The sequence below is a fragment of the Canis aureus genome, chromosome 27, assembly GCF_053574225.1.
Source record: "Canis aureus isolate CA01 chromosome 27, VMU_Caureus_v.1.0, whole genome shotgun sequence".
NCBI lineage: Eukaryota > Metazoa > Chordata > Mammalia > Carnivora > Canidae > Canis > Canis aureus.
Window position 1 is genome coordinate 8,653,674 of NC_135637.1, and position 15,076 is coordinate 8,668,749.

The following is a 15,076-nucleotide window of genomic DNA, read 5'->3' on the forward strand; positions in this document are numbered from 1 at the left end:
CTGATGGTGGCGAAGACAGCGAGGTGCATGCGTGTGTGCATGTGTGTATTGTGGTGAGAAGACACAGCATAAAATATATCGTCTTTCTCGTTTTTCAAGCAGGCAAGTAGGTGTTAGATGGATTCACATGGTTGTCAAATCTCCAGAACCCCTTTCATCTGTCAAACCGACACTCTGTCCCCACAAAACACCAACGTCCCAGCCCCACGCCCAGCCCTCCAAGCCCCTATCCTATGTCCCATCTTTATGCTTGCACCTCCTCCAGCTGCCTCGGGTCACTGGAATCACGCAGTATCTGGCCTCTTGTGATAGACTTCTTTCACTAAACGTGATGTCCATGAGGTTCATCTATGTTGTAGCAGGTGTCAGAATGCCCTTCCCTTCTAAGGCTGAATCCTGTTCCACGGTGCGCATAGACCACGTTTTGCTCGTCCATTCATCTGTGGAGGGACACGGGGACCGCTTTCGCGTTTTAGCTGTTGTGAGTTGCGCTGCTACATACGTGGGTGTACAGAAACCCCTTCGAGATCCTGCCTCAGCCCCTTTGGGAGTATGCCCAGACGTGGGATTGCTGGATCAGGGTGCTGTGTGTTAGCTCAGTGGGGAAAGCCTTTGGAACGAGAACTGTGGTCCGCACGTTTGACAGAGCAGCAGCAAACTGGGCGAGCTCCGGGGTCAGGTGGCCTGCTTTAGTTCCCAGCTCTGCGGGTTCCTAATTGTGTTTTCTCAGGGGGGTCACTGCTCTGGCACTCAGTTTTGTCCTCTGTGAAATGGCGATAAAGATAGTATTGATTCATAGAGACAAAAGATGAAATGAGTAAGAAGAGTGCCTGGCACATAGCACACACTCAGTAAATAACACTCGTGTGTTGTTTTAGGCAAAGTTGTCTGATGATCGTGCATTTGACACCTCTCCCTACCCCCCAGCCCCGGGGGCGGGATGTGTTGTAGCCAACGGGTGGCTGGGAGATGCCTTCATTCTCTCTCAGAACACAGCCAGGGTTTCTCCACACGCGGGGAAGCCCCAGGACTGCGAGGCTGGAGTTTGGGGACCAGCCTGGGCCTTGGGAGGGGTGAGGGCTGTGGCGGTGGGCAGGGCAGGAGGGAGGTTTCCTGCCTCCGCAGATGTTCAGCGCCCTGATTCAGAGGCCTCCCCGGCCAAGCCTCCTCTTCCCCTGCGCAGATTGCAATTTGGGCCCGGCAGGAAGAGAGAAATGAGCTTGCATAATAGAGGAACATTTGGTTCTCTCGGCTGGGCCTGCGGAGGGGGAAGGTTTCTGTGCTCAAGTGCGCAGCGCGGGGGCAGACTGGAGAGGTTTCCTGCTGCCGGCGGTGGAGGGGGGCGGGGGGGCCCAGTCCACCCGGGAGGAGGAGGTGCTGAGGTGGATGAGGGGGAAGCGGCTCTCCCTGCCCCCCACCACGGGGAAGGGCAACAGGGAGGGGGTAAGGGGCTCTGTTGTTTTCAGAGACAGGAGAGAGGGTTCAAGTGAAACCACCCAGGGCAGTGCTGTGGCCTCAGGAATGCTAAGCAAGCTCACAGCAGCAGCCGGCTGTCCCTCTGTCCCTGGGCCCTCCGGGACACTTCTCAGCTCAGGGAAATCTGTGTCCTCAGGACAGAGTTGAACATAAACTTCTTGATCTAAGGAGGTGGGTTGGAGCCTCCATGGTGGGCCCTCCCCAGGGCCATGGGGCTGGGCGAGAGAGAGAGAGAGAGAGAGAGAGAGAGAGAGAGAGAACTGAGCACAGACTGGCCAAGGTCAGGAGGTCGATTCCCAGATGCGACACCCCCCTTCCTAACTGGACCCCTGCCTCTGCTGTTTATTAGGGAATTGAGATAGGACAATCCCCCCTACGACCCTGGGGGGTTCAAGGCCAAGTGGGAACACAATCATGACTCTCTAAGGGCTTTTGTAATTCTCGATGTGTTGTTTGAGTCCCTGACCTGGTTTAGGCCTTGTGACAGCGCAGACTGCTGAGGAGCAGCTTCTCAGTCTTTGGACACCTATTTGCTGGGTACTGGCTCTATCCCAGGCCCTGCTCCAGGGGTTGGGGGTACCATGGCCAGCAGAGTGGATGAAGAGCCATGCACTCAGGGAGGTTATGTTCTAGGGAATGTAATGCAGAACGAGGACATACCTGACAAGACGTCACATCCATACGGAGGGCACAGGGATGCCCTTTGCTGTGTGACTTGGTACTTCTTCCCACCAAAGGGCGAAGGTGTATTTCCCACCCCTTGACTTTGGGTGTGGCCAAGTGATCTGCTTTGACTTTGTCCAAATGAATGAAGTGGAAGTGATTCTGTGCTATTTCTGTCCCTGGCCCTCAAGGGACCTTGTACTTTTCTGTACCCTTACCATTGTGTGAGACAAACATGTCTTGGATTGGCACCCACTGATCCAAGGAGGTGGAACAGCCAAGCCTGGCCTGGATCAGCCAAGTGACGGAGGTGTCGATGATAATATGTGATTTTTTTTAAGATTTTATTTTTAAGTCATCTCTACACCCAATGTGGGTCTGGAACTTACAGCCCTGAGGTCAAGACTGGCATGTTCCACTGAATGAGCCAGTTCTGCTTCACATGAGCAGCTGACACCACTTCTGTTTATGTCTTATCGGTCCAGGTAAGTCACACGGCTGGGCCAAACTTCTGGGGGTTGGGGTGGGAGTTGAAAAAAATCCATGTGATTGTTGTTTTAAGCCACTGAACTGAGGGGTTATTTGTTATGCAGCACACTGGTGGCAATAGCTAACTGATAAAACCAGCTCTTGACAAGTGCTATTATTAATTAACCTCATTCTATAGGCAAAGAAACTGAAGCCCAAAGAGGTGAGAAGAGCTTCTTAACATTATAATTAATGTGTCCAAGCCCAGACAGGAACCTAGCTGACTTGACTCCATTTGGCTTATTGATTCAGCACATTTTAAAAAAAGATTTTATGTATTTATTTGAGAGACAGAGAATGAGCAGGGGGGAGGGGTAGAGGGAGAAGGAGAAGCGGACTGCTTGCTGAACAGGGAGCATGACATGGGACTTGATCCCAGGATCCCAGGATCATGACCTGAGCCAAAGGCAGATGCTTAACCAACTAAGCCACCAAAATGCCCCATTTATCACGTTTTTATTGAGCAACTACTATGAGCTTGTAATTGTATTGGAAATTAGAGATAGCACAATGCAAAAGATACTCCTTTTGCAAGTAACCTTTGTTTTAAAAGGACTTCACTTTTCTTAGAGTTTCCACAAAAGTTAAGACTTGGGTCCCATCACTTGGTGTGTATGCCTCTCCTGGAACCACTCACAGCTGTGACAAGATGCGGTGCTCTAATTGGCCAGGCTGGGTCACGTGTCCACCTGTGTTACTGGAAGAAAGGATGGCCTGACCTGAACCAGATGGACTTACAGCAAAGGAGAGGTGGTTTTCCCAGAGAAAGAGTGGGTGCTGTTAAATCTTAAGAGGGGGAAGTAGATGCTGGGCAGAAAAAAAAAGCAATGCTCACTCCAGATGTCTGAGGTCCTGACTGAGACCCCCCCACCAGCATCTCTGTGGTCCTCAGGGAAGGCCCCTTGGGTTCACAGCTGCTCCAGGCCTCCCCCTACCTCCGACATCCTCGCAGGAGCTCTGCCCGATGCTTGGAAGATCAGATGTGATTTATTCCTGGCATCTGTGTTACCACTTGCTGCGAGGTGCTTTGCAGTGGAACAGTAAGTCACAGGGCCATTTATCTTGTTGGCGGCTTCTGATGAAATGAGCAGCCTGAGCAGACAGGGCCTTTAACGAACACGATCAGGGCTGTTCATTTAGAAACCAGGAAACCTTGAAATTGGCTTTAATTGAAGGGGTGAGCAGAGAGGAGTTTGGCTGGGTTTGTTCAGATTGGAGACACCGCATCTCCAGAAAGGTCACAACGATGGGCAGATCTGGCTTTGAATCCTGGACTTGCCTATACATTTGACTTTGGGCAGGCTCTGTGACCTCTCCCAGGCTCGGTTTTCTCACTTGTGAAATGGATATGCATTGGTCAGTCCAGGGTCAGTTATGCTGTAGTAACAAACAACCCCCAAATGTCATGGCTTGAAACAGGCAAAGTTTGTTTTTTGTTTATGCTACATGTTTACCGTGGGTTGGCTGTGAGCTCTGCTCCACACTGCCTCACTCAGGCATCCAGACTGATGGAGCCTCCCAGCTACAGTGTGGAGCATTCCTGGGCATGGGGCAAATTGTGTGTACTGGTCCTTATAGGGTCTTCACACGAGCAGCTCACATCACTTCTGCTCACATCTCATTGGTCCAGGCAAATCACACAGCTGTGTGGAACTTCTGGTGGTAGACGGGGAAGTTGAGAAAAATCCTACTGTGTGACTGTTAGCAAGAAAACCAGAAGGGTTATTATTCATCAGAAAGCAATTCTGCTGAGCCATCCTAGAAGTCAGGGTTTTTCCTCTCCCTCCTGGAGATGCTAATTATCTGACGCTAATCCATTCCATACTTGTGGGCCAGAGTCCTCACCCTCCCTCACTTCGCTGTCACTCCCTCTGCTGCGAATTTCAATGAACAGCAGTTATTATGCTGCTACATATTAAAGCAGGCCAGATTCGCATTTAAAGAATCCCTATGGTGGCCACTCTCAGGGGACCCAAATCTGGCCCAGAGAGGGCTGAGACCAAGTGTTTACCTCTCACTGTATCCCCAGAATCTAGAACTGTGCCTGGTACATGGTGAATGCTCAGTAATTACTTGTTGCCATTGTGAAATGATGCACCCAACATCACAGGCCCTGGAAAATGTCAGAGGCAGGATTCTAAGTGTTTACTGCTGCTGTCCCCATGGGTCACTGCTAATTATTGGGCACTCATCATGTGCCAGGCCTCCTGAGCCAACTGCCCCACATGCATTAACCCCTTAATCCTCTGAACAACCCCTGGCCCATTGTGGTTGACACAACTGTGTCAGGATTCTTTAAAAAAAAAAAAAGAATCTTAAATTTCCCCCAGTTTTATTAAGATATAATTGACATATAACATTGTTGTAGTTTTGGGTGCACAACATGATGATTTGATATATGTGCATATTATGAAATCATCGCCATAATAAGTTTAGTTACCATCCATCATCACACATCGTTATAATTTTTTTTCTTAGATTGAGACTTTTAGGATTTACTCTCCTAGCAACTTTCAAATATACAATATGGTATTGCTAACTTCAGGCAAGAATCTTTACTGAGATATTCATTCCTGTTTATTCATCTTGCAATTTTCCCTCCTCTGATTCCAAGACAGTATCTAGCCCTTTGTATTTTCTTGAGTTTTGTTTTTGCCAAGCAGAAGGTAAAAGCTTCTGGAAGATAGTCCATCTCTCTGCTTTGTATTAATCTAGGCTCTCTAGAGAACCAGACCAACAGGATCTCTCTCTCACTCTCACTCTTTCTCTGTCTCTATCTATAGACTTACTATAAGGATTTGGCTCATGTGGTTACGGGGCCTGAGAAGTTTCAGTCTGCTATTTGAAAGCTGAAGACCCAGGAAGGCCAAGGGCGTAAGCTTCATCCAAGTGCGAGTCTAAAGCCAGGGGAAGACCAATGTTCCAGCCTCAAGACATTCAGGCAGAGAGAGCAAATTCTCCTTTATTCACCCTTTTGGTCTATTCAGATCTTCAACTGATTGGACAAGGCCCACCCACACAAAGGAGAGCCATCTGCTTTACTCAGCCTCCCAATTCAAATCTTAATCTCGTCCAAAAACACCCTCATGGACACCCAGAATAATGTCCAGCTAAATACCTCAGCAGCCCACATTCCAGTCTGATTGATACATAAGATTAACCATCACATGGTTTTGTGAAAACCCCAAGTATTAGGGTAGAATATCAGCTGCTATAATAGAATCCCCTGCCCCCCCAAAAAACCCCACATTGGTTGAAACAAGAGAGAAGCTTGTTTCTCTTTGATGGAAGAGTGCTGAGGGAGGTGTGGGCCCAGGGAAGCCGGGAGCTCAGCTCCACAGTCCTGGTGGGGGGGTGGAGGGAGGTGGGTCCTTCTATCTTATTCTAGCAACCCTGGGACATGGTCCTTCATGGCATGGGTGGAGTGGAGTCAGAGCTTTATCCACATCCAGCTCTCAGAAAGGGGGTGGCCAGGGGGTAGGCCCGTATTTCTGGTAAGCAGGTGATGCAGAAGCTGTACACACTGCTTCTGCTTGCATTCCGATGGGAGCAACGGGGACTGAAAGGTGTATCTCTGGCTCAGCAGCCATGGGTCAGTGGAAGTTTTCTCCCAGTGGGACAGGAAGCATCCCGAGTTCGTGGAGAAGCTGCTGTTGGCTCTGGAGGGGGACAGAGAGAGGGAAAGAGACTTTCACATGCTTGGGTCAGCAGGAAGGAGCCATTCCATGGAGGTGCCCCAGGGAGGTGACAGGATCTAGAAGCTGCATCATGTACCAGGAAGAGGGTGCTCTAAACAAAGAGGTTGCAGTGTGGACAAGCCTCTTATTCCCACAGAACAACACGGATGTTGAAGGTGGGGCTGCATGGTTCCCGATCCCAAGCATCTCAGGGGATCATTGGCCAGAGGGACCTCTCAGACGTTTGCTGTCTGATGCAGCCCAGCATGGAGGAGTCCTAGTCCTGAGACTGAGACTGAATTTTCTATCATCTTGGAAGGATGAGGGCTTGGGATTGGCTCTATGTTGATTGGAAAGAAATAAAAATAGGTGTATCTTGCAGACCTGGATTTGTGGCCTGGGCTGTACACCCACTGCACTGATGTCCCTGTTTTACCGAGTGAGGAGACGTGCTCGGAGATGTCAGATCACTGACCCCTCATCACACAGCAAGTCTCCAATCACAGTGGGGTTTAGAGCGAGGCCTGCAGTTTGCAGACCTTACCCATACCACTGCTGGCCTTCCTACCCTGCTCGGTGTGCAGGTACCATGTGGGGTTTGAATGCAGGGCAGGAAGAAGGAATTAGGGTGGTGGTGGACTCTGGGAACCTCAGTAGATGGCTGTGATGTGTGATGTAGATTTACCAGGCATTCTAGAAAGTTCAGTAGGCTGCATCCTGGGAAGCCTCCCAAAGGTTCTTAACACGTATGTCTCAGAAGCAAAGGCTGTTTTTTAAACAAGTTGTCACCCACTTGGTTTCCCCACCCCAGGCTGGGCTGGAAACAGCTGTGAATTGTTTGAAGCTGCTCTTGCATCATGCTCCTCCCTCGCGGAGTACCTGCTTGGAGAACAGAAACTGACTCTCAGGCTTGACAGGGCCTGAGCTGGAGGATGCATGGCCGAGAGCTCAGTCTGGTCTGCCACTTCCAGGCCAGGCGGGTTAATTCATCTCTCTGAGCCTCAGTATCCTCATCTCTGAAATGGACCCAATAATGCCATTGCAGGTGCAGTTCAATGAGAAAACAGGTGCATGTCTTAGCCCCTTGTCTGGTGCAAGTAGAAAGAGCTCAGGGTAACGCTGGCATCTTCTTATAAAGTTGAATTTTCTGGTCTCGAGCGACTCAGCCATCTTTCTCTTAGGCACATGCCAAAGTGAAACTTGCCCTTGCCTCAGGCAGCGTGTGCAAGAATGTGCACAGCAGCGCTGTTCACTGTAGCGAAGCCTGGAGCCAACCGAAATACTCATGGGAAGGAACGTGGATAAATTGTGGCGTGTTCACAGGGTGGAATATTACACAGTAGTGGAAATTAATGCACATCATGTCCAGGCCAATGCACAATGGGTCTTAATGACAGTGTACAGCAAAATTTCCCGACTTCAGTGCTCTTATATTTTCTCATTATTGTTTTTCAACAGCAGTTTTACAGAGGCATAATTCACATATAATAAATCACGGGATTCAATGGATTTTAGTCTCTTCACAGACTTGTGCAACGACCACCACAATCAATTATTGCACATCTTCTTCACCCTAAAAGGAAACCGCAGGGATCCCTGGGTGGCTCAGCAGTTTAGAGCCTGCCTTCGGCCCAGGGCGTGATCCTGGAGTCCCGGGATCGAGTCCCACAAGGAGGCTCCTGCAGGGAGCCTGCTTCTCCCTCTGCCTGTGTCTCTGCCTCTCTCTGTGTGTGTCTCTCATGAATAAATAAATAAAAAAATCTTTAAAAGGAAACTCCATCCCGCTTAGCGGCCACGCCCTTAGGTCCACTGCCAACCCCCAGCAACTACCAGTCTGCTTCCTGTCTCCAGGACTGGCCCTTTCTGGACCCTTCATATCCGTGGAATCACACACCATGTGATCTTTTGTGTCCAGTTCTGTCCACCCAGCATGATGCCTCCAAAGTTCACCTGTGTTTGTAGCAGCTTCGCCTCTTGTTATGGTGGACTCGTAGTCTGTTGGATGGAGAGGCCACGTTTCCTTTAAATACTCACAGGTGACGGATGTTTGGGTTGTTCCCAGTTTTTGGCGATTGTGAATAGTGCTGCTGTGAAGATTTGTGTACAGATGTTTGTGTGGACCTCTGTTTTCATTTCCTCCGGCACTGCTGACATTTGGGGCAGGATAATTTTCTGTTGCAGGGGGCTGTCCGGGACACAGCAGGATGCTCAGCAGCACCCCTGGGCCGACCCTCTAGACGTAGGTAGCACGGCACCTCCAGCTACTTGGAACCATCAACACTGTCTCCAGACATTGCCCAATGTTGCCCAGAGACAAAATCGCCCCTGGCTGAGAATCAAGGGGGTAGAACAAGAGCATCCAGTCACAGAGGGCTACGAACAATACCATACTCTTGGTGAGCTTGAGAACACCTACGGCTTGGTACTGCATTATTCAGGGCAATGGTTCTCAACGTGTGGCCCTGGAGCAGCAGCCTCCTCTCGGGATGTGTTAGAAATGCAGATTCTCAGGCCCTGCTCCAGATCTTGGGAATCAGACGCTCTGGGGGTGGAGCCTGGAATCTGTTCCCACAGGTTTCTGGGTGATTCGGGGCACATGCCCACATGTACGCCAATAATCTGTAAGTAGAAAAACAAGGGAATGATGAACACACGCTCAGGGTTGTGTGCCTGGCCCAGGGTGAGGACAAGATGAATGTGCATGAAATCGAGGAATGGTGTTCACTTCTAGGAAGAGCTGGGGGCACGTGGGTACCCTCACGCGTCCTGCTCTTGTTCTGGTACAGGGGAGGGGCGTCAGAAGTGCCCAGTTATATTATGGAACAAGACATTTAAAAGTACAAACAGGGATCCCTGGGTGGCGCAGCGGTTTGGCGCCTGCTTTGGCCTGGGGCGCGATCCTGGAGACCCGGGATCGAATCCCACGTCGGGCTCCCGGTGCATGGAGCCTGCTTCTCCCTCTGCCTGTGTCTCTGCCTCTCCCTCTGCCTGTGTCTCTGCCTCTCTCTCTGTGTGACTATCATTAAAAAAAAATAAAAGTACAAACAGAAGTGAAGAGACAGGCAGCTGGGTGGCTCAGTGGTTGAGGGTCTGCCTTCGGCTCAGGTCATGATCCTGGGGTCCTGGGATCGAGCTCCATGGTGGGCTTTGCACTCAGCGGGGAACCTGCTTCTCCCTCTCCCTCTGCCCCTCCCTCTGCTTGTGTTCTCTCTCTCTCTCTCAAAGAAATAAAATACCTACTTTTTTAAGATGAAGAGACAAACCAAACTATAAAATAAGAATAGGCACCCATCAATAATGGGAGTGAGTCGTGAGATTAGGATGACCCTGATTTTGTCATGAGATCCTGAAAGAACTAACGCTGGGCACTACTGCTATGTCTGAGTTTATTTGTTGAAAGGGGAGGAGAGGTCTTGCAGGGCCCCCACAATAAGGCCTCCCTCTGCTGCCTGGCTGGTCATCATGAGGTTTATCAGACGCCCCTTGGCTCTAGAAATTATGAGTAGTATGCTAGCTTACACACACACAGTCACACTGGTTCATGGTGTCCCATTTTACAGATAGGGAAACTGAGTCTGAGATTAATTGACTTGCTTGAGGGTTCAGTGGTTTGGGATTGGAGACTCAGTGCAGGCAAAGGGTCTATCATTGGACCTTCAGGGGCTTGGGCAGGGTCACTCTGAACATCCAAGCCAAGGTCTCACTGGGATTTCTTCCAATGAAAGCCAAGTTCAAGATGTTTTGGTTTCTCTGTGAATGGCCCTAATCTTCTCCGTTATAGGCCTGGTTGGTTGGCTGGGGCTGTTGTTTCCTTGAAATACCCAAAAGATGAGGTCATAAGATCCAGAGAGGTGAAGACATCCCCCAAGATCCCCAGCAGAGGCAGGATTCTTAAGCAGCTCACCTCCTCCAGGAAGCCCTCTCCACCCCCCCCACCCCGCCCCATGCCTGCTGCATTCCCTCATCTCCTACAGAACTTGGGGGCTTAGGGACACATCCCCAGAGCCTCTTTGTCTTCCACCACAACTCAGTTGGTTGTCAGCCCTCCCAGGCAGAGCCCAAACTTTCATGTCTCTTCCCTCCCCTTCAGTAGATGCTCTGGATGTCAGTGGGCAGAGCAGAGACAGCCCTGAGGCTCATGCGGAAGGATTCCCGGAGCATTTGCCCCTTACTCCCCCACCTCGAAGCGATCTGAAGCAGAGGCACCCAGCTCTGCAAACAAAGTAAGCTGAGACAGGGAAGCTCCAACTCCCCAGACAACGCCTCAAGTGACTTTAGCTGCACTACGCGCCCAGAGCCCTGCCTGGATGAATGCATCCTAGACCGCCTATGGCCTTTCTCATGGTTTCGTCATGTCATCCCCATTTTACAGGTGCAGAAGCAGGCGCAGAGAGGCCGCCTGACTGGCCCAAGGTCATACAGCCACAGAGGAGCCTGGAGGTGGGTGGAGAGACTCCAGGTAGGCCGGTATTTATGGCTCCCATAAGGGAGGATACAGACCAAAGCCATGAGGCCCCTCAGACTGTTTTTAGGTTTGGGTCATGCCGTTTCTTCCAGGTTATATAGCCTGGGCGGGCAGCTCGAATCCTGGCCAAGGAATGTCACAGCGGCTCAGCAGGGCCAGGGTGGGGGCAGAGGAGGGAGTGGTGTCTTGGCAGGGGTAACAAATAGAGAGCAGATTGTGTTTTCCTTTGCTTCCACCCCCAGCAGGGGGAGGGGATGCACCGAACCCAATTACCCACTTACAATGGATGCTCTATTGTGGGATGAGGCAAGGTCAGGGCAGGCGGGTGAGGTGGGGCGGGGCGCAGCTCTGCCCCGGGCGCAGTGTCCCTGGCACAGCCGGTTGGCTGGGCCCCGGCTGACCTGGCTTCCTCCTGCGCCCCGCCTCCCTCTTCCTGGCTCACAAAGACCCAGCGTCTCTTTTCCAAAGCTGAGTGCTGCTCTCCAAGTAACCCTCATGCTCCCACTGTCTAGGACTTTCCACAAGAACCAAGGACCCTCCCCGGAGCACTCCAGGCTCCTTCATTCACCCCTCCCTCCCCCATCTCTGTCTCCACCTATCTTGTTAATGGTCTTGAAATGTTGATGGGTCAGGCAGCTTGGCTTCCATGGAGATTCACTCATGTCTTCACCAGCCTGATAAGCACCCAGCACACATGGACGCTAAGGCTGTGTTCATCCACCGACTGTGCGGAGCACCCACTGTGTGTGGTCACTAGAGATACTTTCATTCATTCACCAAGTATCTGCGGAGCATGCACAGAGATACATGTGTTTATCAAATCTTTGTGGAGCACCTGCCGTGTGCTAAATGCTAGGGCTATGTGCATTCATTTGCCAAGTGTCTGTGGAGCCCCTACTTTGTGTCAGGTGTTTAGGATGCTGCAGCGAACAAGACAGACATGGTCTCAGGCATCCTGTAGTCCACTGCAGATGCTCAACCGCAATTTGATGGGCATTTATTGCACACCAACTACATGTCGTGTTGTTAGGCTCTTGGAGGACACCATTGGAGATCATGGTGGTCAGTGTGGGTAGCAGGAGGATGAGCCAAAACTCAGATTCCGATGGGAATCCTGCCTCCGTTACGAACTAAGTTTGTAACTTTGAAAGATTGATCTTTCCTGCAGGATCTCAGTTTATTCACCTGTGAAACAGGTGGTACCCTCTTGCCTCATGAGGAAGGGCCTCCCTGAGACTGAAATCAACCCAGAAGAAACAGAGGGAATGAGTCTTGATGGTGCTGTTTTGAACCCCTGGATCCAGCTGTGCCTGAAGCTTGTGCAAATTCTGGACTTTTCAGTAACATGAGCCAGTAAATTCTCTTTGTTGCTTCAGTCACCTTGAATTGGGATTTTGTCACTTGAAACCAAGAGCTCTGACTCATAAGTAGGCCTTTGCTCCCCCCATATTTCATAGAACAGAAATCCCACTCATCCTGGCATATATGAACAGGGAAAATGAATTCCTTGGCTTTCTAAAAAGCTGATGAGAAATGAATAGTGGGAGAGGTGGCATGACCACTCCTTTCTTTTTGCTGTGTGAGGACATCCATTCTCCCGTGGCCCCCGACCTTGCCTCACTGAGCCAGAACAGAAATCACTTAACCTTCTGGGCCTTGGCTTTGAAAGGTTTATGATGGATGGTGCTCAGCCTCATGGGCAGAAATGGAAAATTCTCGGCTCTCTGGTCTGTCCCTTCCTTCTGCATTTCCAAGCTAGCCCAGGCCAGGATAGCTGGTGGTGAGCAAAACCTGCTGAGAATCTGAGGCTGCTAACTTTTCCCGTGAAGGGCCAAATAGTAAGTGTTTTAGGTTCCGTGGGCCGCAAGTTCTCTGTTGCACATTCTACTTTGTTTTTTGTTCTCTTGTTTCTGCTGTTTTGTTTTGTTTCTTTAAAGATTTAATTTATTTATTCATGAGAGACACAGAAGGAGAGAGAGGCAGAGACACAGTCAGAGGGAGAAGCAGGCTCCATGCAGGGAGCCTGACGTGGGACTCCATCCCAGGTCTCTAGGATCACATTCGGGCTGAAGGCAGCGCTAAACCGCTAAGCCACCGGGGCTGCCCTGTTTGTTTTTTTTTTTTTTTTTTTTTTACAACCCTTGAAACATGTAAGAAATTGAAAAATGTAAGAGGGCACCTGGGTAGCTCAGTTGGTTAAGCGTCTGCCTTCGGTTCAGGTCGTGATCTCAGGGTCCTGGGATCGAGTCCCACATCAGGCTCCCTGCTCAGTGGGGAGTCTGCTTCTCCCTTTCCTTCTGCTGCTCCTCCTGCCCATGCCCTTTTTCTCTCTATCTCATAAATAAATAAATAAATAAATAAATCTCTTTTTAAAAAAATGTAGGAAATCATACTTAGGCTGCACACAAACAGGCCATGGTCTAGATATGGCTCATGGTGATAGTTTGCCGATTCCTGGATTAGATTATGATAATGGAGACACATGGTCCTCCCTCCCTCCCTCCCTCCCTCCCCCCTCTCTTTTTCTTTCTTTCTTTTCAACAAAACCTTGTTCCTCTAAACCTAGGAAATATCCTGGAAATTCCAATATTTTGATGTAAAAACTCCGATTTCCGTGTTGGCTCTGTGTTTTCTGTCTACCATGTGTCTCCCGGGCACTCACCACAATTTGTAACTACAGGGTTTATTTCTTTGATTGTTTTGGGGTTTCTGCCTCCTTGTTCTAGAAAGTAAGCTTCATGGTGAAGGAAAGCCCTGAGAGGCCCAGGGTCTGGGTTCCTGGCCACTGGGGACTGATCTCGGTGACTGGCGCCCGGCCAGAAGGTGTGGAAACCTGACGAGTGAACGTAGAGATGCTGGCTCTTGGCCGCGTGAGCAGAGCTGGGCGAGCGGGTGGCTGCCGGGAGCCGTCCCTGCAGAGGCAAACTCAATCCACTGTCCTGAATCACGCACTCGGGGAGGAGTGAGCTCTCCGTCCCTGGGGATAAGTGGAAGCCAGCTGCCTGCCAGGGCCAGCTTGCAGATGGGATTCCTGTCCCCAAAGGCAGGCCTTCCCCTGCCAGAGGACGCCTACAGCTCCTTGGCCTGCTTGAGAACTCCTGGCTAGGATTTGCTGGGATCCAGATTTGGCTTCTTAGGATCAGGTTGCTGCCAGGAGTCACCCCGTGATCTCCTACTTGTCGAGCAGAACTGGAGAGACATGTGGGTTCGGAAGTTCTCTCAGAGCCCTGCTCTCTGGGGAGCGTAAGCTCCGCAAATACTAGCAGCGGCCTTGTGAAATCCCGAGCCGTGCACTTGCCACTCACACGGCCTCCGTTCGAGTCGAGGGCGAAGCCAGAGCCCAGCGGGGATCAGGGCCTGGCAGGCCACGGAGTGTCCCCTGGGTGTGAGGAGCCCGACCTGGCTGGGCAGTCAAGGGTTCTCCCTTCTGTTTTTTCTGGGTTTGGCAGCCACGCCCCAAATCGGCAAACAGTTCCAGTGACTCACTCACCCTGATCATGCTGCTCGCACCTGTAAGATCTCCCTGGCTCATCTCAGGGTAGGTGTGAGCTGGTCGGAGGCCCAGAGCGCCTGGTGGCCGGACTGTGCCCCTGGCAGGTGCCCCGGGGGCATACTCACCTGCTTCCCTGCCCGTACACCATCCCAGGGATTTGCCACCGGGTTCCTTTTGACGGATGGGCTCCCAGGCTGGGCAGCTTGTTAAATATCTATCACATCACCCCTACAGGCCTCTTTGGGACAATGTGACCTCAATCCCTGACTTGCAGATTGAGGCTCCCCCATCTCTTATTTGAATTCCTCATGAGAGCTTCCCTTAAGAGGTGGGACTCAGGTACATCCTTGTCAAGGTATTATCCCCCTTTCACAAAGGGGAAACTGAGGCACCAAAAGGTTGAGTGCCCAAGGTCACATGGCTTGGTTGCCTATTCAATTATTTATGTGTTTATGCGTCCGTTCAGTGATGGTGCTGGGGGTCAGAGGTGAAGGAGGCAGCCCCTGTCCTCACAGAGCATGGGGGCTGCCTGGGGCTGGGCACCAGCCACAGCAGGAACTTGGTTAAAATCCAGGGGTCCAGGAAGTCTGCCCCGAGGACCCCAGCTTGCAACCGCTCAGGGCTGAAGCAAGCAGCCCTATGCCAATTTCCAAACATCTTGGGCTTTTGGTGAAGATTAAGTAATTTATGTGTACCTACACTAGATGGAACAGAGCCCGGTACATACTAAGTGCTGTGTACATATTGTTAATTGTTTTTTATTAATCTCAGTTG

The 15,076-nt window shown here is 50.8% G+C and overlaps 1 long non-coding RNA gene across 3 annotated transcripts in view; it reads left to right on the forward strand.

The window, feature by feature from the left end:
- Positions 1–1,439: 1,439 nt before the first annotated feature.
- LOC144299737 (uncharacterized) overlaps positions 1,440–15,076 on the forward strand; it is a 42,497-nt gene continuing 28,860 nt past the window's right edge. For 2 of the 3 annotated variants that reach the window (XR_013366406.1, XR_013366408.1), the window contains exons 1-2: positions 10,311–10,567; positions 10,717–10,803. This is a non-coding gene — a long non-coding RNA (uncharacterized LOC144299737). Of the gene's footprint in view, positions 2,625–10,310; positions 10,568–10,716; positions 10,804–15,076 lie in introns of those variants that run through there. The other variant, XR_013366407.1, reaches the window with a different exon arrangement.